Consider the following 24259-nt stretch of genomic DNA (forward strand, 5'->3'; position numbering starts at 1 on the left):
AAAAGGTGGCAGGTTCAATTCCCAGTCAGGGCACATACCCAGGTTGCAGTTTCAATCCCCGGTCAGGATGTGTGTTTCTCTCTCTCCCTCTCTCTCTCTCTGTCTCAAAAAAATAAAATAAAAATAGCATTGGTTCAGAACTGTTAACTAAAATCCAGACTTTATTCCGTTTTCACTAGATTTTCCACAACTGTACTTTTGCCACATTGCCATTTAGTGTATCTCCATCAGACCTCATTTGGAGTACACTGTTCAGTTCTAGGTATTATATTTCAACGGGACATTTTTGAAATTAAAGTACCTGTATTATTTGTCTGTTGCTGCAATAACAAATTATCATAAATTTAGTGGCTTAAAACAATGCAAATTTATTAGCTTACAATCTGTAGGTCTAAAATCCAGCGTGGATCTCACTGAGCTGAAACCAGGGTGTCTCAGGGCTGCATCCCTTTCCAGAGGCTCTAGAGGAGAATCTGTTTCCCTCCCTTTTCCAATTTCAAGTAGCCCCCTTCCCCATCTTCAGAGCCAGCAAAAGCAAGTCGAGTCCTCACTCGGCCTCTCTCACTGCAGCTGGGGAAAAGGTTCACTGCTCTTAGACAGCTCATGTGATTACTTCGGACCCATCTGGATAATCTCCCTATCTCAAAATCCTTAACCTTAATCACATCTGCAAAGCATCTTTGGAACTCAAGGTAACATATTCACAGGTTTTGGCTATCAGGGCACGCACATCTTTGGGAGGGACCGACCGTGATTCTGCCTACTCAGTGCTGATTACAGAGGGTTACAGAGGAAGTAGTGAAGGAGCTCAACTGGATACTGAGAATCAGACGAAGAAGAATTGAAGATGATCCTCAAATGTCATGCTTAGGAAAGAATGAGAGAATGTTTATAAAATGATTAGTGCAGTAAGTACATAAAATGTGGGGTTTTGCTTTGACGGCTAATCTACAAATTACATATAGTAGCTGAGAAGGGAAAGAAGCTTAGGGAGGAGAGGGGATAAACAGCATAATATTTTGTCTGGCAAAGAACAGAATTTGGGATCCAAGTTCTCACTTTACATTAGATTGGCAGGTGTTTTCAATGTCCAAAAGCCCTAAATTTAACAAGAAGTCTGTATTATTTTCCTCACTAGTGGGAGTTGGGGATGATGGAGGTGATGGGACACTGCCAGAGAGAAGCAACTTTCTTGCTTTTTTTTTTCCCCCTGCCATGATTGCGCAATGTATAGATTCTAAGGAGTTGGGAAACTTCTATCAAAGGGAGAAAGCAAGATTTTTGAAGCTCAGAGGACTATCGTTTTTGTGTGTTTTTCCCCAAGAACATATGGGAACAAAATGCCCTCTGAACCCGAAGCCCAGCCATCAGAGACTATTGAGAGTTTTCAGGCTTTCCCTATGACCTTCCTTACATTTGTCTCTTTAAACACATTGAAATCGACCTTTAAGAAGCTGGGGACAAGTGGTAATCAAGCAGGAGTTAAATTCACAAACCCTCCCACCTGCCTCCTGGGTTGGTGGCTTCCAAGGCCACAGTAAATGTGTATCAGTGTGAACCTGATCCAGAATCGGCCAGCAAGGGAACAAAGTTTAGTCTGTGAACAAATAGGTGCCTTGCTGGCAGTCTCAGCCGTCTGTCCAGGCTTCAGCTTGCTGTGGTGTAAGTAGTTTTGATTTAAAAAATTATGATATTGGAATATAAAAAGGATTGTAGGGATAATTTCCATCTAAGATTACATTAAGGTCCTGCCTGGCCCTCAATCTTATGTACCATACCTACTTGAAAATCTCCGATTTCACAAGTAGTTTTGTGTTTAAAAAAAAAAAAAGGTAAAAGCTGTGAAGTTTTTCAGCAAGTGTTCTGCTAAAACAGGCCGTGTTCGCATATGGTTTTTAAAGTCTTATCTTCGTTGAGTGAAATTGTTTACAGTCAGAAAATAAAAGTGAGTGAATATATGTCTGGTGCCCAGAGATTGATTATTTCTAAGTAGAGCTTAGATTTCTCCCTGATGTACTTTCCAGTTGCTTTTCCTTTAGTTTAGGTTCATGTTACCAGTTTATGTTAGCAAATATTTAGTAGTCTCTCAGGCAATGAAACTGAAAGAGTTGATGTTCAAATAATTAAATATGTGAGAATAAAGTAGAACTTTAATACTATATAATGAGATATTGGGATCATAGATTTAAGAGCAGCAGAATGTAATTTCAAAGAGGAGGAATTTTGTGAAATGGATGGAAATGGCAAGCAGCCTTAGAAATTTCATGCAACTTTGGGGAAATCTGTTTTTAAGATTTTGACATATGTACTCATTTTTCAGTATTACAGTGTGTAAAGTAACTTTCATATATGAAATTAGAATTGCTTTATTTCAACTGTTGTATTTCTATGTTGAGATTAGGATTCCAGGAACTACAGATTGTTACACAAGCATTGTCTTTACTGAGGGCAGCTATGAGAATGTTAAGGTTGCACTTAGTGTTGAAGAGGTTGATATTTTCTATTTTCGTTTGCCACAATGTATTAAAAAAACACACCAAAAAAAACACCAAAAAACCACTCCTGGTACTCCACAATTCTATGACTTTGAATATAGAAACAAAGTTTGATGTGGTTAATATATAAAAGTTCTAAAGGCTGGCTGTTGGCCAGTAGCCTTTCAAATCAACTCAGGAAGTGCTGAGGAGACAGATTGTTTATGTAGAAATACCCTGGATTTCCCCTTTCCTCTATCTTCATCTCAGACCCCAGGGACATTCAGTCTATTTCTGTAGCCGGCCTCTTATTCCTGCTGAACTGAGTGGGAGCCCAGGCAATGGTATTGGGCCCCAACTAACCTTTGATGGAATGGAAGCCCAAGACACACTGTCCTAAGCAGGCTCTAGGACTGTAATGATGTGAAACCTTTACTCAACCTTTAGATTGATGAATTTAAATGATTTTAGGTTCTTGAGCTGATTAACTTCCCCAATTCAATAGCCTCTGCTGGGCTAGGTTACTTATTTAGTTGTTGGTTCATGGGGCGGAATTTTGGGGGCTGGAGGTTCCTGGGAAAGAAGCCAGCATGGCAGGTGAGACTGCTACTATGGAAGCAGCTATTTCCTAATTAGATTTGAAATATTTTGATATTTTAACAACCTGGAAGGCCATACAGGTGTGTATAGGATGAATTTTTTTGTTTGGGGGGGGTTGCTTGTTTGTTTATTTTTACTGGCTGAATCTTAACCAGGACCCTTTCAGATTTTTTTTAAACCTCCAATAGCTGCCCCTAACATCTAAATCTTTGCCCATTTCCTACAAATCCCACGTGATCTACCTTCTGACCATTTGCTTAACGTCATTACCTAGTATTGTTCTCACTGAGTTTGCTCCAGGTACATAGGTGTTTTTGCTGTTTCTGGAAGACATCAAGCTTGTTCCTGCCTCAAGGCCTTTGCTGCCTGGAAAGCTCTTTGTTTCTTCCTTCCCTTCATTCAGATCACTACATAAATGCCTCATCCTTGGAGACACCACTACCTGACTTCTACTACATTTCTCCATTTTTGTTTACCCTGATATACTTTTTTTAAAAGAAGAAAAATAGCTACCTGGCATTTAAAAAAATTTTTTATGCAGTCTTTCTCACCAGAACATAAGTTCCAGAGGGCAAGAATTTCTTTCACCAAAATTAAAAGTACAGTGTATACACCATGATCATGTATTATTAAAATCAAAATTGTTAGGATGCCAATTCTCCCTAAATTAATCTATATACCAGATGTGATCCCTATCAAAACTCCAACAGGCACTTCTGAAGAAACTGTCAAGTGATTCTAGAATTTATCTGGAAATGTAACTGGTACAGAATAGCTAAAAGAATCTTGAAAAGGAATAAAAGGAGGTGATTTATAAAATGTGAGTTCAAGACTTAACTACAAAGCTATGATAATCAAGTATTGCCCTAAGGATGACAAGCATTTCAATGGAACAGGATAATGCAACCAGAAATCAACCTCCACATATAAGGTCAATTGATTTTTGATCAAGATTCTGAGTCAATTCAATGGGAAAAATATAGTCTTTTTAAACATGTTGCTGAAGAATGGATTTTATTATGGGGGGAAAAAACCTCGTCTATCGTCTATCTCAGTACACAAAATTAAATAGACATGTGTGTCTATGTATGTGTATATATACACACATGTATGTGCACATCAGGCCCAACACAGATACTTTCTCATGTGCTGTCTCATTTAATCATCTCTGTCCAGGTTTCACCTTCCTCTTCTGGAAAATGAGATAATATCTCACACTGCCATCCTCACAGGACAGCAAATGTAATTATAACCAGATAATAAAATATTCTACTCTCAGCATTACTCTAGAATTTAGGAATAAATCATGAATGCCATGTTGAGAGATGCATACCAGTGTTTCCATAGCAAGAAAGTGTGATGGATCCTGGTAAAATTTATTTCAAAGTACATTTGCAATATAAACTTAGCAGAAACCATTTACACAGGATGTTTCACAGACATCAAAGACAATCACAGAACACCTGGACAGTATAGAACAACCTTTCTTCTACTTCTCAATAAATGTAACAAAGTAAACACACAGTTCACAGTACTTTATGACACACCTCATCAAAGCAAAATAGACAGGAGAGAGACTTACACAAATAAATAGGGGCAGCAAAACAACATAGATGACAATAAAAAGAATTTTACATTGGAAGTAGAAAGCCAATTTTTAGCCTGTATTAAGAAAGGATAAACAGCATGAGAAGTACCACAGAAAGCACCTGGGTGAGTGCTCTAGGAACGGCCCTTGTGTGGGTTACGTGGACCCTCCTGTTGTAATTGGCTCATTCGTGGGTGGGATTGAGCCTCAGGCTGCCTGACTGTGAGCTCGACCCTGACCTCAAGTGTGCAAGCTGCTGTAGAGGTGCTGGCCATACAAAACAAAACAAAAATAATATGAAAAGAAAAAAGGGGGGAAAAAAGACGAAAAGAAGGGGAAAAATATCCTCTAAGCACTGTTTTAGTTCTATCTCGCAATTTTGACATGTTTTTAAAATTTTTATTTTTAGCTTGAAATCTTTTCTAATTTCACTTGTGATTTGTTATTTCAACCATGGATTATTAGATGTGTATTTTAGTATCCAAATATCACAGGGATTTTAAAAAACACCCTACTTACATAGTTTAAAAATACATATCTTATTGGTGTCTAATTTAATTTACATGTGATCAGTGAATATAGTCAGTAAGAATTTGGTCTTTTGAAGTTTACTGAGACTTATTTTAAGGTGCAGAATAAGGTCTCTTTTAGTGAACTTTCTTTGAGCTTATTCTGCAAAGAATTTTTTTTTAAATCCTCACCTGAGGATATGATTTTCATTGATTCTAGAGAGAGAGGGAAAGAGTAACATCGATCGCTTGCCACTCCGACTGTGGATGGAACCTGCAACCTGGGTATGTGCACTGACTGGAAATCAAACCTGTGACCCTTTGATGCACAAGATGATGCTCTAACCAGCTGAGCAACACTGGTCAGGGCTGTGCAAAGAATTCTTATTTTGCATGTATTCTTCAGTTAAGTGCAGCATTCTATGAATGTTAATTAGGTCAAGATGGTTCATAGTATTGCTTAAGTCTGTCTACTTACCATGCCCATTTGTTTGCATATTGTATGTGGTGGTTTTTGCACTAAAACAACTGAGGTGAGTAGCGTGCAAGCCTATATTGACATGCAAAGTCAATATTTGCTATCAAGCCCTTTGAGTTTTCCGATCTCTGAACTAGGTCATAAAAAGCACTGCAGCTTTTTGCTTGCTCTTAACTTGCTCAGGATAAACCCAGCTGCCTTGTCACGAGGACACTCACATGGCCCTGATGAAAGGCCCACATGGCAAGGAACTGAGGCCTCCTGCAAACAGCTATGTAAGTGAACACTCTTAGAAGTAGTTCCTCAAGCCCCAGCTAAGCTTTCCCTGGTCAACAGCTTGACTGCAGCTTCATGAGAGACCCTGAGCCGGAATCATCCACCTAGCTGCTCCCAGATTTCTGACCTGCAGAAACTGTGTGAGATAAGAAATGTTTGCAGTTTTAAGTTACTAAATTTTGGGGCAAATTGTTTTGCCGAAATATAAAACTAATACACTCATTCTCCTCTTCTGCAGTTTTCAGAGCAGGCTGGAAGCTGCTCTGTGTGTCTTATCTATGCCACAGGCTTTTGCTATTTTAGAAGCATACTGGGAAATGAGACCTTTATATAATAAAACTCCTAGATGACATAGACACGACACTTAGGAAACAAAGGATATTGGAAGGCAAGGGCTATACTACATTTTTCATAATTCTCCTTACTTTCATAGCACTATGTATGATCATTGCTACTGATTTTGACTGTCACTAACAAAATAATTAGGTTTGTAAACCATGCTTATTTGAGTCATCAGGCAGAATGTTTGCTCTATTAAGTTACTTTTATTTATATAAAAAGGAGTATTAGATTATGTCATTATAATCTTTACTCAATGTGCCTCAAGGGATTTAGTTGCTTTCTATAAATCTAGTTGGGATGGTGTTAAGTTCTGTGGTTGTTCTATTGCTGCATAACAATAGTATCACAAACTTGGTGGCTTAAAACAATACATTTATTACCTTAGTTTCTGAAGATCAGGAATCTAAGCATGGGCTAGCTGGGCCCTCTGCTTAGGGTCTCACAAGGCATCAATCAAGGTACTGGCCAGGACTACTGGGGAGCTCATGTGGTTATTGACAGCATTTAGTTCCTTGTGGTTGTAGGACTGAGAACCTCTGCTTTTTGTTGTTGTTGTTTCTTGGTTGTTATTGCCTGTTGGCCAGAGGCTGCCCTCAGCTCATAGAGGCCACCTGTTCTTCCTTGCCAAGTGCGATTCCTCAACATGGCCACTTGCTTCCTCAGAGCTAGCAAGGGAGAGACTCCAGCAAGACAGGCACTAGGGTTTTATATAGCATCATCATATAATTATGTGCATGTAATCACATACATCCCAGCCCCTTTACTGTGTTCTGTTGTTTAGAAGCAAATCTCACTCACACTCAAGGGTAAAGATCACACAACATTAGGAGGTGGGAGTCACAGGAACCACCTGAAGACTGTGTCAGCCACAGTGGACTTGGAGATCATGTGAATCCTCTCTGCATGGTAGAATTGATGCTTTACCAAAGGTTTCTGTAGCTAAGAGGGAGTGTGATGTGTTGTTTTGGGTTTTTTTTCCTCTGTGTTGCAAATAGACAACACCCAGGAGAGTGTTGCGTAGAAGGTAAATATATAGAAATGGGATAATAAAAACAGGGAAGGTAAATGACACACCTGATCTCCAAGCATACCTTCAGGCTGGAAAATACTATAGTTGGAAGTTGGCTTGCAAGTAGCTAGATAGACCCTAAGCAAAGGCTTCCTGCATATGAGGAGCCTAAGGTGCTGTTTCCATGAGCTTAAAGGGAGCCTTTTTCTACAAGGTGACAGACATAGCATAAAAAGTCCTGTCATTTGTTCCTTTTCAATCATCCCACGTAGATTGTATTCGGGTTTTAGTAAGAATAAGAAGGGCAACAGTAGATACGACAGACCCCAAATCTACCTTGATATGTGACATGTGCATATTCCTTTATTTAGTGAGCTGCTGCTGAGTGTTTACCATATACAAGGCCCTTTGCTAGACACTATTCCATTTTACATGTTTATGGTGTGTGTCAGTGGGAAAGAGTGCGATTATATGTTGGCTGTACCTGCCTTGGGTTGTGGGATCTTGTGCCAGCCTTGTTATATAATAATGTTCTTTCAAGAAGTTTGGTGGCAACTGAGTAGATAAGTAAAAAGGAAATTTAAATGGAGAGACACGGACATGCTTACAGGAAAAGGAGAAGCCCAGCCCATAAGAAAAGACCGAAGATGATATATTTATCTGTGCCAGATGAATCTGTTACATAGTAGATGCTCAGTTATATTTGTTGTCTTACCCCTCTCCTTACACAGTTTCTCCTCACTTGTTTTTCCTTAAAAATATATTACACTGCTCTACAGTGTGTCATACATGGCAGCAACCAAACTGAATATATCCCTGACCCCTTTCCCTTTATGTCCCATCCAGCTTGGAAATATCATTAGCCATTTCAACAGTCACTTTCTCCAAGTCTTGCTTTCTCCACCCCTAGACAACCTCTGACCCTTTCTCCTCTGCCTGTGCCCAACCCACTGTACCCCCCTATTCATATTTTCTGCCACCCTATTGATTGTTTTGCCTCCTCAATTGGGTCCTCACTGCTGATTGGTGGCCTTTCATGCCTATCTGTTTGCATTTCCCACAGTAGCTCTTCAAATCTCTTCTCTTCCTTATGATCCCAACTCTATTGTCTTTTCACTAGTTGACTGCGCCTCCTATAATGTGGTTTCTCAACTTCCTTTCTATTCATCTCATAATCTCTTATTGCCATCCTCACTTTTATATTTTTGTGCAAAACAAAATAATTAAACACACACACACACACACACACACATACCCCTACCTACCTTCTGGTCAAGACTTAATCCTAAACCCTCTCACCCCTCACTCTAGTGAAAAGACACATTAACTACTATGGCATAATGTATTATAGAATCATTTCCAGGCCACCTGTGCCTTGAAACTTGATATGTCCCTTAAAATTAGAGGAAGAAAAAAACTGTAACAAGTTTTCTTAAGTTCCAATAGTTTAGATAAGCTAAAATAACAATTAAATAAAATAGCAACTTTTAAAACTTCATTTTTTCCAAAAGTACTACATTTGTACTTCATAAATAATTTAGAAATTTAGATGAAAATTAAGAGAGAAGAAACTAAAATCATCACTATTTCTATATCTAGAGATAACCATAGTCAATATTACATATATTCCGCTGGTCATATATATGTGTGTGTTAGATCATGTCACCTTGTATCGTATTACTTGCCATTTTCATTCTTTGTCATGAATATTTTTACCTGTTCTTATATATTTTAGTATATAATTTATAAGGGTTGTAAATAGTCTATTGTATAGTTTTACCATAATTTATCTAACAAATACTCCCTTTATGAGTATTATAATGTTCCCATTCGTTTTTGCTTTAAATAATTATGTGATGAAATCTTTATAGCTTATAATCATTTTTTTCAAATTTCTGATTATTTGTTTAGAATAAATTCCTTGAAGTTGGATTTTAGATCAAAGGATGTTTATATTTTAAGCCTACTGAGACCTTTTGCCAAATAATTATACTTCAGAAAAGTTGCAGTCATTGTTTAACCATCAGCAGTGCATAAGAATGTTTTCCCAAACCCTTTCCAAAGCAGAATATTACTATGCAAAAAAGCAGTCGTAGCCACTTTTGCAAGGAGAAGCTGGTATCTCATTGTACTTATTTGTGTGTGTGTGTTTACGTGGAGGTCCTTTATAAATATAGAGCATTCTTCACATGAAAGGAATTGTGATAATCGTAGGTATAGGGATCGATCTCATTGTGTTTAATTTGTATTTCTTTGATACTGAACTTGAACATTTTTGTTATTGGCCATTACATCTCTCTCTCTCTCTTTTTTTTTTTTTGGTGTGAATTGCTTGTTCACAAACCTTTCCTTCTCCCCCTGCCCCACCCTGATTATTTGTATGTTCATCTCCCTTGATAATTTTTTAACTCACAGTTGTTCAAATTAGTAAAAGTATATTTTGTACTTCCTTTTTCTGGTAGCTCTGAATTGAGTTTTTCTCAACACAAAGGATAGGCTGATTTTGCATATGAGATAGACTAGAGAAAAAATGATATATGATATATGATGTATATGATATGATGATATGATATATGAAATGACTGATGATATATGATGATAATGATGTCAAGCTGTAGCTTGCCAAGGCCACTCAGTACTGTTTTGTGTGGCTTATTTACTCTCTTTATGCAACATTACCTTATTGACTATCATTCAGGGTTCTGGAATAAGTGGTAGCCTAATTAAAAGTAAAGAATAATGACATTGATCTGTCTACTTCTCTGACTTTTAAATTATTTTTCAATAATAGTATTATATTACATTTTATATTTTAAGTTTTTCGAGCATACTTTTCAAGTTTTCAGTAGGTGGCAGCAGCAGAAAGCATTCTTTCATTTGGGTTGAATGTAATCAGGCATTTACGGGGACAGCATAAAGCAACTTGCCCTAAATGTGAAGAGCTTTGTGATGAAGGCTCCTCCAGAAATGTAAATTCAGCAAGAACTTTGTGAGTATTTTATAGCCCAGCTAAAAAGTAAGCTCCAACAAATACTCTTCTTGGGAAAATGCATTTTATTTTTCAAATGTTGCAATGTATGCTAGTTATAGTATGTTTTACTATTTTTCTAGGATCTTACTCCCCCCCTTACCTCTTTTTATATTTATAGTGAAAGCTACTTAAAGACACCAGTCTCTTTTCCAGAGAAGTGGCCTTTGTAATGATGACCATTTAATACAGAGCCTTTAGTAATTTAACAGACTAAAAATACATGCTAAGAAAATGTGGCCTTTTGAGGCCACAGGTTCCATTATGGGTAGTCTTCAATGGGGCTTCATTTTGCTAATTTTAAAATTCAGGGTCAATACTTGTCTCAAGAATATTTGTAATAATTGTCTTTATATCATAATATTCTCCCTAAAGTTGAATAAGCATTGTCTGTAGTGCTTTCACAACAGGGTGAAGTAGTACCACCACAGGGGATCTGGGAGCACACCTGCTTTTGTTTCCAAACTATAATGACTGGTAGATGGTATGTACCATAGGCCAGAGGACACTGTAAGATAGGCCTAGGGGTTGTGGGTTTTGAGGGGAAATAGGAACACTTGCTACTCAGGCCAAATGAAAGCTAATAATGATTTTGATGGCAGAAAGATCAGATTGTTCTGAACTAAGCAACCAGAGGCTGTAGGGAAACATGGAATTGTAAGCAATGGCTTTCTTTTCTACCCTTTCTCAGGATTACCTCAGAATGAGAAGGAACAAAGTGAAGATGGTCTGGAGTGGTTTTTCCTACTCTAAATATTAAGGGTTTGGAGGGCTAAAACATTCTTTCACCCTTAATTCCATCCCAGCTCAAACTCTATGTGTGAACATGTATTAAGAAAGGAAAGTTTCTAGTTCTAGCCTGTATGGTTCTTCAGGGAGGGACAATGTATTTATCACCAGATCTTAGCTCAACTCTAGCACACACTGGGGCCCAGCAAGTTTTTATTGGTGAACAAATGAAAATAACTACCTTATAGAGACCCTCTCCTCTCATTCTTTTCTTTCATATCTCCCCAACACTGCCCCTTTCTACATGTACTTGCTAGCAGGCTATGTGCTTACAATGCATTACCTCTTCTCTCAGCAAGAGGACAGCTTAGAAGAAAGATTTCTGCTAAAGAATGGTTATTGTGGACTCACCAATACAGAAGAGGTATCTAGGCAGAAGGCTTTTGGGGGTGGTTTTTAAAGAATCAAAGCATTAAAATTTTCCAGGCTAAAGAAAAAAAAAAGGAATTTTATGAGAATTGAAAATATATTTCCAGGCCCTGGCATGTTGAATTAGGTTTCAACAAAGCATTTAAAAATGGGTTTAAATATTCTTGAGTCACACTTTCTGCATTTCCAAAGCAGTTTTTGTCAGGAAGTGAACTGCTTCTATAACACTTTCATAACCATTTTCACTTAAAGGTTATTGGATCTCTATTGCTTGAGTCTGTTCTTATTTGGTTGTCCTTAGTTTAATAGTCCCGTATAGTTGTGCTAGTATTTTCTCTTGGTGGTAGATTACAGATACCTGTGAGGCAAAACATGTGATTTTTAAAATTCTCGTTGGCTTCCTTTAGAACTGAAGACAGTATTCGGTGCCCTGGGAATACTGAGTGAATCTTGACTATGTCAGGAAAAGAAGGAGGCAGCATTAGCAGTCACTGTTATCCCACTAATACCCAGAATGATGTCACATAAAGCACTCAGGAGGCCTGGGGTCAATTCTTGGCCCTGCCACAAATTCCAAGACTATGGACAAGTCTCTGAACCTCAGTTTCTTCATATGTCAACAAAAGAGACAGAGAAAATTTAAATTTTAAAGTTTCTCCCAGCTCCTTGATTCTCTAAGTCAGTATTTCTTCTCAGGATGTCTGAAACAATATTGCTCATTTATCTCATTTTGTAAACAACCATATACCACCTACTGACAGGATATATCAGTTGGGATACAGACAAAGGAGCAGTAACAGAGTGTCAAAAAATTTTGGTGGCTTAAAAGGGAAAAATATTATTACAGCCTTTATAAACAAGCCTAAAGTAGGCAGGTATTCCAGGACAGATAGGTAACTCTGATTTATTAAAACAGTCAAAGCCCAAGGCTCCTTCTGTTCTGTTTCTCTGTCATTGCCTGGGGTGTGGTCATCACCTGCATGGTAGAAGCTGACTCAGCGTGGGGAGGAAGAAAGTCCAGGACAAGCAGCTTCATTTCCTGGGAGTTCCAGACATCACTTCCATTCAAATCCCATTGTGTACAACTTAGTCACATGCCACATCTACAGCAAGGAGAATAGAAAAGCCTTTAGCAGTGTGGCATGTTCCCACTTAAAACTTTTAGAGTGGTGTGGGGGTAGGGATTGTATAACTAAAATGAAAGCGAGGAGATTGGATACTGGGGGACAGCCTTCACCACTATCCTTTCTGTTATTTTAAGTCATTATAACAATTTTTATTATACCGTTTATTGTGTTTTTCTTATCTAATGAAATCGGCTGAGATCAGGATCTGTGATTTATGCCTATATGTATACCCCATTGTACATGTCAAGGTATCTTGAACATAGATGTCATTCAGTAAAATATGTATGTTTAATTTATATATTTATTTTCCTGGGCATCTAAGTAAATACTATGTCCAACACACTCCCTCCTATACCCTGCTCTATCTGCGTATTGCTTGTTCAGTGAATGTTACATGTAAAACTTTTATTCTCAACCCAGTCGAGGAGACTAGGTCAGAATCTATGAAGTAGTAAAATTAAAAAATATATGTTATAGACCAATTGATTATTTTGGGGCAGATTGCTACTAATAGCAACTACTGTCTTTCAGTATTACTAGTAAAGATAGTACTACCCTATTTTGGGGTAGCATGATTACATGTAATGGAAAACCAACTGCTTTCCATTCTGGCGTCATTATTTGGTTTTAAGTGTACTTCTTGGACATCACATATAATTAATTATATTTATGAGTAAACTTTGAAACAGATCTCTTCCCTAGAGATTTTTGGTTCCTGTCTCTCTGTTTCCTTTTTGGTGTTAACAATAAAGAGCCAATGTAGTGCTGAGTGTGAATGTATATAGCGTGAGCCCTTTTATGAGTAGTCATAGGGCTCATAAAAACAGGCCACAGTTGACTGACTCAGTTTTAACATCTTATCCATTCTGGATTCCAGGTCTTTATCTGCTGCACGTGTGCACTATAATCCTATACTGGAAAGGAAAGTGTTGTATATGTCTTACCAGTTTCACCTCTGATATAGACAACCTCAAGAGAATTGTCCTTGGTCTCTCATACCCAGTCCCCGTCAAGGCCCAGTTCCAGTTTACCTCCTTTTATAATTGACTATAATGACTTAGCCCCAGATGATCATTCTATCAGAAAAAGAAGACTTAAATCAAGCCCTGGAAAGAAATGAAGCATAAAAAAAGGGTGTGTTTGTATAAGGACAAGGTTTTATTCCCTTTACAAACACACCAACTTGCCAAAGACAAGCAAACGGCAAGTACTGGCCGTTTATAGTCTGGACCAGGAAGAGTGGCTTCCAGTCTTTATTCAGCCTCACCCCACATTCCCAGAGCTCTTGCTTGGCCTCAGTGCCAGGGATCTTTGTTCTTGGTACATTTTTCTCCAAGGAACTTGTATATTTTCCCTAAGGGACAGGACACCTTTTTCTGTTAAGGGCTTGATGTTACCTCTCTATATCAATAGTGGGCAGCAGAGAGCACCACAGAGTAACCTGTGTGTCTCAAACTGGGGCAGTGCCAATACCCTAGCGCCTAGGAAGACAAAAGTCTGGGAGATTTTTTTTTTTTTTTCAACCTATGACAAAGACTGGGGCTGTTGCAGGCATGGGGAGTGCTAAACGTTTTGCATTACATAGAGAAGTCCTATGCAAGGAAAAATATTTTCATCCCCAGATGTCAGTTAACTTCCTTCTAGTACTGCTCTCCAACCTCAAGTAAAACATTCCTGCCTACACCACTAACTTAGCACTTTCACCATTTTGTATAGTCATTCATCTCACCAAAGCTCCTTGATACCAAGAACTGGCTTTTTCATCTTTGCATTGTCACTTTTTAAATTCACTTTTAATTTATAGTCATAGGATGATTGTAGATAGGTTTTTAACTGCGGGAGGGTCAGGGGGTAATGGATAGAATTTAAAAGTACAGTAGTCCCCCTTTATCTGAAGTTTTGCCTTCTATGGTTTCAGTTACCCGCAGTTAACTGTGGTCTGAAACTATTAAATGGAAAATTTCAGAAATAAACAACTTACAAATTTTAAATTGTGCACCATTCTGAGTAGTGTGATGAGATCTGCTGTCCAGCTCTGTCCTGCCCTGGGCATGAATCATCTCTTTGTCCAGCATCTCCACCATGTATATGCTACCTGCCCATTTGTCACATAGTAGCTGTCTGGGTTATCAGATTGGCTGTCTTGGTATTGCAGTGTTTGTGATCAAGTAACTATTATTTTACTTAATAATAGCCCCAATGTGCAAGTATGTGATGCTAGCAATTGGGATATGCCAAAGAGAAGCCATGAAGTGCTTCCTTTAAGTGAAAAGGTGTGGATGTATAGGAAAAAGCATGGTATATACAGGGTGCAATACTATCTGTGGTCTCAGGCTGGGGGTCTTGGAATGCATCTCCTGTGCATAAGGGGGGACTACTGTATAGCCAGTAGATTACAGAGTTTATATAGAGATAGATTAGATGCACCAATCTCCCTGAGCCTGAATCACTTGCATATAAAATGGTGCTAATACCTACCCTACTTTAAACTACTTTGTAAATTGTAAAGTGAAGTACAAGATTGTTTACAAAGTATCTCTAGGACCATATTTGTTCCCAATATGGAATTTAGATAGCTGAAACTCCAAAAGAGCACAATTATACAAAGAAGATATTTTGGCACAAAAGGCATGGCATATAATATGGGACATAAAAAAGTAACAAGAAACAGATATGTGTTAAATGTATATATTATAGAATTCTAAAACTTTTGTAGCACAACCCACAGTAAGAAATACAACTTTCATAGTGTTCCATTACATACACCCATTTGGCACGTTTCCTGAAACAATAACTTTAACCTCACCACATGGACATACTATTTTCTATTCTGTTTTATTTTATCTCACTTATTAAATGATGGTCATGACCCACTAAATCAATTTCACGGTCCATTAATTGGTAGCAACTGCAGTTTGAAAAATACTTTCTTAAAAACCTTTTTATATCATTAGAGTCTATTAAAGACTGTATTTTCTGTCATCCTTTTGAATCCATCAAATTTTTGTTTACCTTAAAATGGAAAAAACATATTACACAAACTAGGGTGTGAACACAGTCATTTTACTTATTAGTTCTCACACTGAAATCTATTATTTGTAATGCTTACTCTTTATCTTAAAAATATTAAAAAGCATCATGTAATAATTTTAGAGTACATGAAATTTTTTTGGTTGTGATTGTGTGTTCTTTATACAATTTTCTTAACAGCTTTATTGAGGTAAAATTGACATACAATGAGCTGCACATATTTAAAGTGTATAATTTGATATGTTTTGACATAAGTATACACCCATAAACTCATCCCAAAAATCAAGATAATGAACATATGCAGCACCCCAAAAGCTTCTTCGGGTCCCTTTGTTTTTCCTCTCTGCTTTCATTTCCTTTGCCTGGCAATCATTGTATGCTTTCTATCACAATGCATTGGTTTTTATTTCCTAGTTATATATATATATAAAATTAAACAAATGTGCTCCTCCCACCTCCAGTAGTTGTAGCAAACATCCTGGAGATGACTTGGATAATTCTCATTGGCTGATTTGGGTCATGTGTCTATCATTTCACTAGTCATATGGCCAACCAGGTGAATTGGCCGGCCTTGTGCCACATGGTCACTCTTGGAGCCCTAGATTCAGGTGGGGTTGACACCATCTGAACCACTTGGACTGAAAGTTGGGGAGAAACAATTTTTCAAATGGAAAAGATGCAGGGGCAGACTGAAAAAAACAGGCAGATGTACAGTATTCCCATGTTTTGATCTTCCAGTTATGTTGCCTGCACTAAGAGACTACAGTGGAAATGCCAGCTGTATCTAGCTGAAGAAGGGGGAAATTGAAACAGGATCAGAATAGAAGTTAGGTGGCTAAATTTTATTTTTTACTTGACCTCTCAGAAAGTACTACAAATTCTATGTGAATGAGTAAAATGGTATATAAAGATTTCTTTTATTCTCTTAATGTGTAAGATGCCTTTATAAACTCAAGATATTCTTTTTAGGCTCCCAAAGGTTTGGTTTATGGTACTTTGCCAGAATTTGTATATTATGGAGCAGTGTGTGTCAGAGATGTTAAATATTTTATTAATTGAGAAATCCATTTGCTTTTGATTTGTCTCAGTGCATTTTCATTATCAATCAGGGAAGAATTCTTATGTCCCTCATTTTTAGTCATTCTTTTGACAGGGATATTACATTAAAACTTCATTAAGCTATTAAGATTTTTTCTAAATAGCATATACAATATCTAAGCAATTGCTTTTCTCCAACTGAATGTATGTCTTATTGTTCTTTGATTTAAAAATATTAAAGACTTCAAATCCACTTAACTCATGATATTCTTCAAAGTTTGTCATAATTGTGCATACCTTTAGGGTTTTATTTTATCATGCAGATGATTGTAGAATTTACCAACGTGAGACCTGCATCTTTTAAACAGTGACTACATGTGTATTTAGTATACACCTTTATTTATAGTCTACCTTTTCCAAAAGGATTTGAAGCGCTTATCATGAAGTATATATGCAACAAGGTTAACAAAAAGTAAGTCAAACCCAAAGGATAAAAAAGCAGATATACTAGATATACCACAAAAGCTAAAATGAAGTATATATAGATATAAGTAGATAGATTGACTTGAGCATAAAGTTGGCTCTGAGCTTCCCAGAAGCAGGGACAAAAAACTGGAAATTCTGTGGATTGCACTGTCGTCATCTAAAAGGTACATGCCTTGCCCTGCCGGGCGTGGCTCAGTGGTTGAGAGTCGACCTGGGATCCAGGTGATCGGGGTTCGATTTCCGGTCAGAGCACATGCTCGGGTTGCGGGCTCGATCAGTGACTCTCTCATCATTGATATTTCTGTCTCTCTCTCTCTCCCTCTCCTTTCCTCTCTCGAAAATCAATAAAGATATGTTTAAAAAATAAAATAAAATGTTTAAAAGGTACATGCCTAATAATTCTTCAAGAACAAAAACATTTCCCTGGCAGTAAGCTCTAAAATGAATCCCACCTGTGAATTCCTTACATGTGAGATGTCATGCAGAATAATGGACAACAGAGAAGCAATATGGCTGTTGCTTAGAATAATTCTTGATAAAAGCAAAATGTAACATTAAAATGTGACTCAATGATAGTGATTCTGCTAAGGGATTCTAAACTGCTGATATGTAGGTACCACGTAGCTTTCTGATGATCTGTCTTTCTTGATACAAGGAGGGATTTTAGTGATACTTACAAGAATGCTTTTCTTTAGAAGTTTCTTAAAAATCACTTTCTCAGATAGGCATTTAATTGGAGCTGGGCAGCAACAACAACAACAGAAAATTGAAGTTATAGCCTGCTGAGGTCTTTGAATATTGAAATTTGAATATTGAATATTGAAATCATTGACTAAGGATACAAGTGCTTTGAAAACAGGGAAAGTTAGGGCTCATATTCTGATATGGACATGGAAAATTCTGACAAGTGTTCCCACCTCGTAGACAGAGTGTTTTCCATATTAGTTCATATCATTGTATACAAACTACATCTTTACATAGAAACATTTAGCTTTCTTTCTTTTTAGTTAGTTTTCATAAAGAGAGTTTTGGGTCATGTAGTTTAACTTCCTGAGAGTTTTCCCCCTCCTCTGCTTCAGAACCTCATAGAGTATTCCTCAAACTCCCAAAGGAAAGTCATTTGAATAAGCTTTTTGGGGAAAGATATGTCACTAATACATAATTTTTTAATTTCCTGCAAAGATCTGTTCAAGGCTTTATTATAAGTAAACTGAAGATGTAGTATTCTTTTCTGTGGTTTTTATTCTTGGATCTGCAGTTGAATTTTTCTTGTTGAGAGAGTAGAATGACCTATGATATTTGAATAATAGCATAAAACAAAGCTGCTACCAGCATCATTTACTGAGTATTTTTTGTATGAAGGTATTGCACTAGACTGTTTACATGTGTTATTTTATTTAACTTTCACACAATAGGCAGAGCCTATTATTACCCTCATTTTGATAATGAAAAAATGAAACCCAGGTTTCTCTGAACTTACACAGCTAACTAATAAGGGGTAGCATCAGGACTTGGACCCACATCTTTACTGGCTTTTAACTGCTATATAAGTGTTGCCTGTGAAGGAAATCTGAATCTTCATGCCTTGGCATTTGAGGTCATTATATGATTTCTTTATTCTGGTATTTCTGACAAAATTTGTCACAGGGTCATAATACTTTGGACATCTCTTAGATTTTGGCCTAAGTAAGGAATTTTTCTTTAAAAAACATAATTTTTCTAAAAATAAAAACCCAACCTAGAATAGCTCATATTTTTATAGCAGAATAACAATACCTTCACTTCTATTCTTAAGGTCTTTTTCTAATTATGAGTTTTGAATATCTTGTTGGGAATTAGACCAGGGTCATCTTCCAGTCATTACTGAAAGTTCAACAGGTTCATTTGGTTCTTAAAAGAGCTCACTCACCTTGATAGTGACTTTGTAGTCTGCCACACTTAGCCTGCCCAATGCTGAAATAAAAAATTACTTGTGATGATGAGGCTTGGCTTGATATCTCTCAAGTTGCTGTGTCCCATATGGTAGCCACCAGCCACGTGGGACTATTTATTTTTAAATTTAAATTAATTAAAATGAAATAAAATCTAAAATTCAGTTCCTAGACACATTTCAAATGCTAAGTGCCCACATGTGGCTACTGTATTAGTGCAAATTATAGAACATTTCCATCACCGCAGGAAGCTTCCCAGCAGCGCTGCTCTAGAATGTTCATTTTTCATGGCCCCCTCTCTCTGCCTTCCTTCTATCCCTAAACCAACAATGACTTCCTCCAAGAATGACTTCTGAAGCTTTTGTAATTTGGAGAGACAATTCATCTTCCCAGTGATTTCCCATGATATTTGGCATGGAGAAAGTTTCGTTGGCTCAGTTAATACTTCTGCAGTACAGGGAAGCTGCTAACCCAGGCTGAGTTCAACTTACTAAAATGGCAAGTTCATAGAGCCAGTTGGTTTTCATTTGTCAGGTTACATAGTAAGCCAACATCTTAGGCGGCAGTTATTAGAAGCATTTATAAACTCTGCTTTGTTGAATTGCTTCAGAGACTATCCTGATCCCTGGTGGACTTATTGTTCCTAATGATGTTGCCTTCAAACCTTAGAGCAAATGTAAGCCTCTATAACAGATTGGCCATCTTATTGGCATGTTCCATGAAGAGGTTGCTGCTTTCTATGAGTTAGTCTGTATTCTTTAGGAAGAAAAAAATGTTTTTTTGTAAATCTGATTCTTTTAGCGCATCCTGGTTTTGATTTCTAATAAACAGAGATATATTTTCTTCATCATCTTTTCATTTGTGGGTTCTAAAATAATCTGGGTACATGGACATATTGATATAGGCCAATGTGGTGCACTCAGGCCTGTAAAGAACATACCAGTACTGCATTGGTCTTGAGCACTCCCATTTTACATGGGTAAATTTCTTTGATCTATTTTTTCCATAGGGATATTCCACAACAAGCTCCTGTAGAAATGTGTTGAATATGTTGTTTGCCAATGATACTCTATTTCTTTAGTATAGAGAAAACACACTGAACTTCTTTGCTGTGTGTCAAAGAATCCTGGAAAGTTTTCTTTTTCCAAATGAGCTAAGCAGTGTGCAATACTTACTAGTGGAGTGTTCAAACTCACCATAAGAAAGAGGCAAATGCTTTCCTTCTCTCAGCTGTACAGATAATCTGACTGGGAGAACAGATCTCTGTTCAGAATGTTCCTGGTCACTGGACACTTCATAACTGAGACCCTGTATTAACCATTATTGTTCCAGTTTCAAGGACTTAAGGCCATTTCCCAAGTTCAAAAGAGTTGTGACCAGTGTTAGTAAAGTATTGGTAGTTGTGAAGCAAAGTGATGGGATGCAGGGGCAGTGAGTTATATTAATCTCCACTTTTGTGTAACTTTGAACTTCTTTAAATAGGAAAGAAATGTCGGGAGTTATTTGTGTTTGTACTATTGAGCTGTATGAATTCCTTATATATTTGGGACATTAACCCCTTATCAGACACATGATGCAAATATTTTCTCCTATTTTGTAGTGCCCTTTTCCTTATGTTGATTGATTCCTTTGCTGTGCAGAAGCTCCTTACTTTGATGTAGTCACAGTTGTATATTTTTGTTTCTGTTGACTGTGCTTTTGGTTATATCCAGGAAATCATTGCCAAGTCCAATGTGAAAGATGGTCAAAGAACTTGAATTGACATTTCTCCAAAGAAGACATACAAATAGCCACCAGGTATATGAAAAAATGCCAACATCATTAGTTATCAGGAAAATGCAAATCAAAACTACCATGAGATATCACCTCATACTTCTTAGGTTGGCTATTATTAAAAAATAAAAGATAACTGTTGGCAAGGTTGTGGAAAAATTGGAACCCTTTTACACCCTTATTGGCAATGTTGGTATGAATGTAAATGGTGCAGCAGCTATGGAAAACAGTATGGAGGCTCCTCATCAAACTAAAAATAGAACTGTCATATGATCTAGCCATCTCACTTTTGGGTACATATTCAAAAGAATTGAATTCAGGATCTTGAAGAGAGATCTCTACTCTCATGTTCATTGCAGCATTATTCACAATAACTAAGGCATAGAAATAACCCAAATGTCGATAACAGGTGAATGGATAAAGAAAATATGGGATATACATATGAAGGAATATTATTCAGCCTTAGAAGAGAAGGAAATCCTGCCATTTATGACAACATGGATGAACCTGGAAGACATTATGTTAAGTGAAATAAGTCACTCACAAAAAAGACAAATACTGCTTAAGTCCATTTATATGAGAAATCATATAGCCAAATTAATAGAAACAGAGACTACAATAGTGGTTGCCAGGGGCTAGGGGAAGAGGAAATGGAGAGTTGTTATTTAATGGGTATAAAGTTTCAGTTATGCTAGATGACTAAGTTCTAAAGATATGCTGTAAACATAGTGCCTATTGTACACAATATTGTATTGTGTACTTCAAAATTTGCTAAGAGGGTAGAGCTCATGTTAAGTGTTAAGTGTTCTTGTCACGAAAACCAAAACCAAAACCAAAAAAAAAATCTACAAGGGAACCCTTAGAGATGCTGGATATGTGTACTACCTTGACTATGCTGATAGTATCACAGATGTTTGCATATCTCCAACTCATCAAATTGTACACATTAACTATGTACAGTTCTTTGTATATCAATTATACTTTAATAAAGCTGTTCAAGTTTATTTTAATTTTTTAAAATGTTATGACCTCTTTGGGTAAATTTAATACATTTGTTTTGCTGTTAATAATAAGGCATCTTACTAAAATCAAAATTTGCTCAGATTCATTAAGAGCTCTTTGGGAGCTGTGTCTTAGTTGAATGTCTGAAGTTTAATAAGCCAATGAGGAAATGTTCTACGTTATTTAAAGGCAGTAATACGTTACTCTTCCACACCCACTTTTGATGTATCACAAGGTCAGCAAGCTGAAACTGTTCTACAAAACAATTGCACTTATGTAATATTGTCTTCCCCTATTTTTATCTCCCTAATCACTAGCTTATTTCCCTACTATTTTGCCTTGACAAGTCTTGGTGTGCAGGGCAGCCGTCCCTTGGTCGTCAGTTTTGGAAACTATTTCCTTGACTTTTTTTTTTTTTTTTTATCACATCAGATCATACACATTGCTGAACAGCCAGAAAGGTGTTCAAGAAAATAGCTCTAACGAATAAAAAACTGTCATTTCTCTGTAAGCATTTTTGGTAGCATTGATTCCACTGAAATTCGATGTTGATGCTCTCAGTCAATAGCAATAATAATGTTTTCCTGACTATCACAGCTTGAAACACACCGCGCGCGCGCGCGCGCACACACACACACACACACACACACACACACAGGCACACGCACACGCACGCACACACGCCCCCTCCCTCCCCCCACCCAAGCCGCCCGTCGGCCCGAGGCCGGGGCGGACGCCTGATTGGCGGGCTCTGTTTATTCTGTGACCAGACTCCCGGTCCCGGGAGGCCGGCCGTGCCTGCCCGCCGCCGATTGGCTGGAGCTGCTCTGGACCCTCCCTTTCTCCTCCGCGGCACGCACCCCGGCGGAGTCCGTGAGGAATCCTAAACCGGCCCAATTTACATCCATTCATGAATCTGTGACGTCAGCGAGCCTCCGGGCTCCTGTGCGGTGGGCCGCCGGACTGTGCGGGTGGAATCCCCTCCCCCCTTATTTTTCTAATTCCGCGAGGCCCTTCAAACTAGCCTCTTATCGTTTCAAAGCGAGAGAAGGGAACGGCATGTGTAGGAATTCGTCGTCGTCGTGAGTATCGCGCTCTATTTTTCTGTTTCCTCGGCGTGTATTTCGCAGGGACGGATGGAGAATGTGTTGGTGATGGGAGGGGGTTAGAAAGCCGACGTTGCTGAGGGAGACAAGGTGAGAGAGACGGAGGGAGGCAGGGAAACCTGAAACCCCGTTACAGCCGGGAGCGTCGGGGCTGACAGCTGGCTCTCCTCGCCGGTCCGTCTGTTGGACGTGGACATTTTTCCTTTACGGTTCTGCACGTTACCTCCGGATGCTGGCTGGGCTCTGCTTGCAGGCAGATGCCTTTCCCCGGAGACGATGCGGACTGCACTGGAGGAAAAGCCGGGAGCTGATGCCAGAAAGGCTGGGGAAGCCCCGGCAGCCAGAGGCAGCAGGATCTCGCCTGCCCAGCGCCTGTCTTCCTTCCTGCAGTCCTTTCTGTTGTTTCTCACCCTTCACCTGGCCTTTGTTTCATAATTGTGTGACAGCCAATATCTTGGGATTGCAATTTGGGGAAAATGAATACTTGTCCAACCATTTTCCCCCAAAAGCTTTTATTATGGGAGCTGTCGTGGTGTATTTATACGTATTTGTAGCTCTTTATGTCACCCTGTACATTTTATTTGTATTTTCAAAAACCTAAAAGCCTGCACCAGAGGCAAAAGGGGAATTACCCTTAAATTCTGACTTTTTAATGAAAACTAAGAAGTGGTTTCTTAACATATTCCATAATTATATTGTGTAGAAATGCACATGACTATTTTTCTAAGATACTGAAAATAGTTTATTCCATGGTGTTCAGGAAACATGGCAAAGTTCTGATATGTTCAGTGTATTAAGTTGGTTTGATAGTTTGCTTGGAGTTTTAACAAAATGTTAGTGTTTGTGATTAAATTTGTTTTCCGAGGCTCTGGTTTATTCTGGTGAAAATTGTGATAGTAAAGAAGAAAGATTGGCATTGTGACATGTTCTGCCCTTGGGCAGCTCCTCAACCTGAATAATCTAATAGCCTTTTCCAACTGCCTCACTTTGAGCAATTTATGTTCTAGTCTGTGACAGGGACCTGGTTGTCCTTCCTAGTGAGAAAGGAAGCAAAATGTCTGTTATTTCTTATCATCTAGCCTCATCGTGTTTACCTGGTATAATCAATACTCAGTGTTGAGAATTTCATATTCTAATATTTTCTCATGAAACAAGCCTTCTAAATTATGGCTTTAATGATATCTTTTGAATTTTCTTATTAGTGAATCTTCCAACTGTAAACTCATTTCATTTCAAAATTACTTGAGGATTTAGACTTCTCTTCTGCTTCTCATCTTGGCATTGCCCTCACTCATTTTGTTTTT

General features: G+C 37.9%; 1 protein-coding gene across 2 annotated transcripts in view; it reads left to right on the forward strand.

Moving 5' to 3' along the window:
- The first annotated feature begins 1609 nt into the window (after nucleotides 1–1609).
- The window catches only part of MAP3K13 (mitogen-activated protein kinase kinase kinase 13), a 100104-nt gene continuing 77454 nt past the window's right edge, over nucleotides 1610–24259 (forward strand). Inside the window, exon 1 of one of the 2 annotated variants that reach the window (XM_081139412.1) lies at nucleotides 1610–1662. The gene's annotated coding sequence lies outside the window, so the exon portion shown is untranslated. Of the gene's footprint in view, nucleotides 1663–22744; nucleotides 22932–24259 lie in introns of those variants that run through there. The other variant, XM_081139411.1, reaches the window with a different exon arrangement.

This window comes from Miniopterus schreibersii, assembly GCF_964146895.1.
Source record: "Miniopterus schreibersii genome assembly, chromosome: 5".
Taxonomy (NCBI): domain Eukaryota; kingdom Metazoa; phylum Chordata; class Mammalia; order Chiroptera; family Miniopteridae; genus Miniopterus; species Miniopterus schreibersii.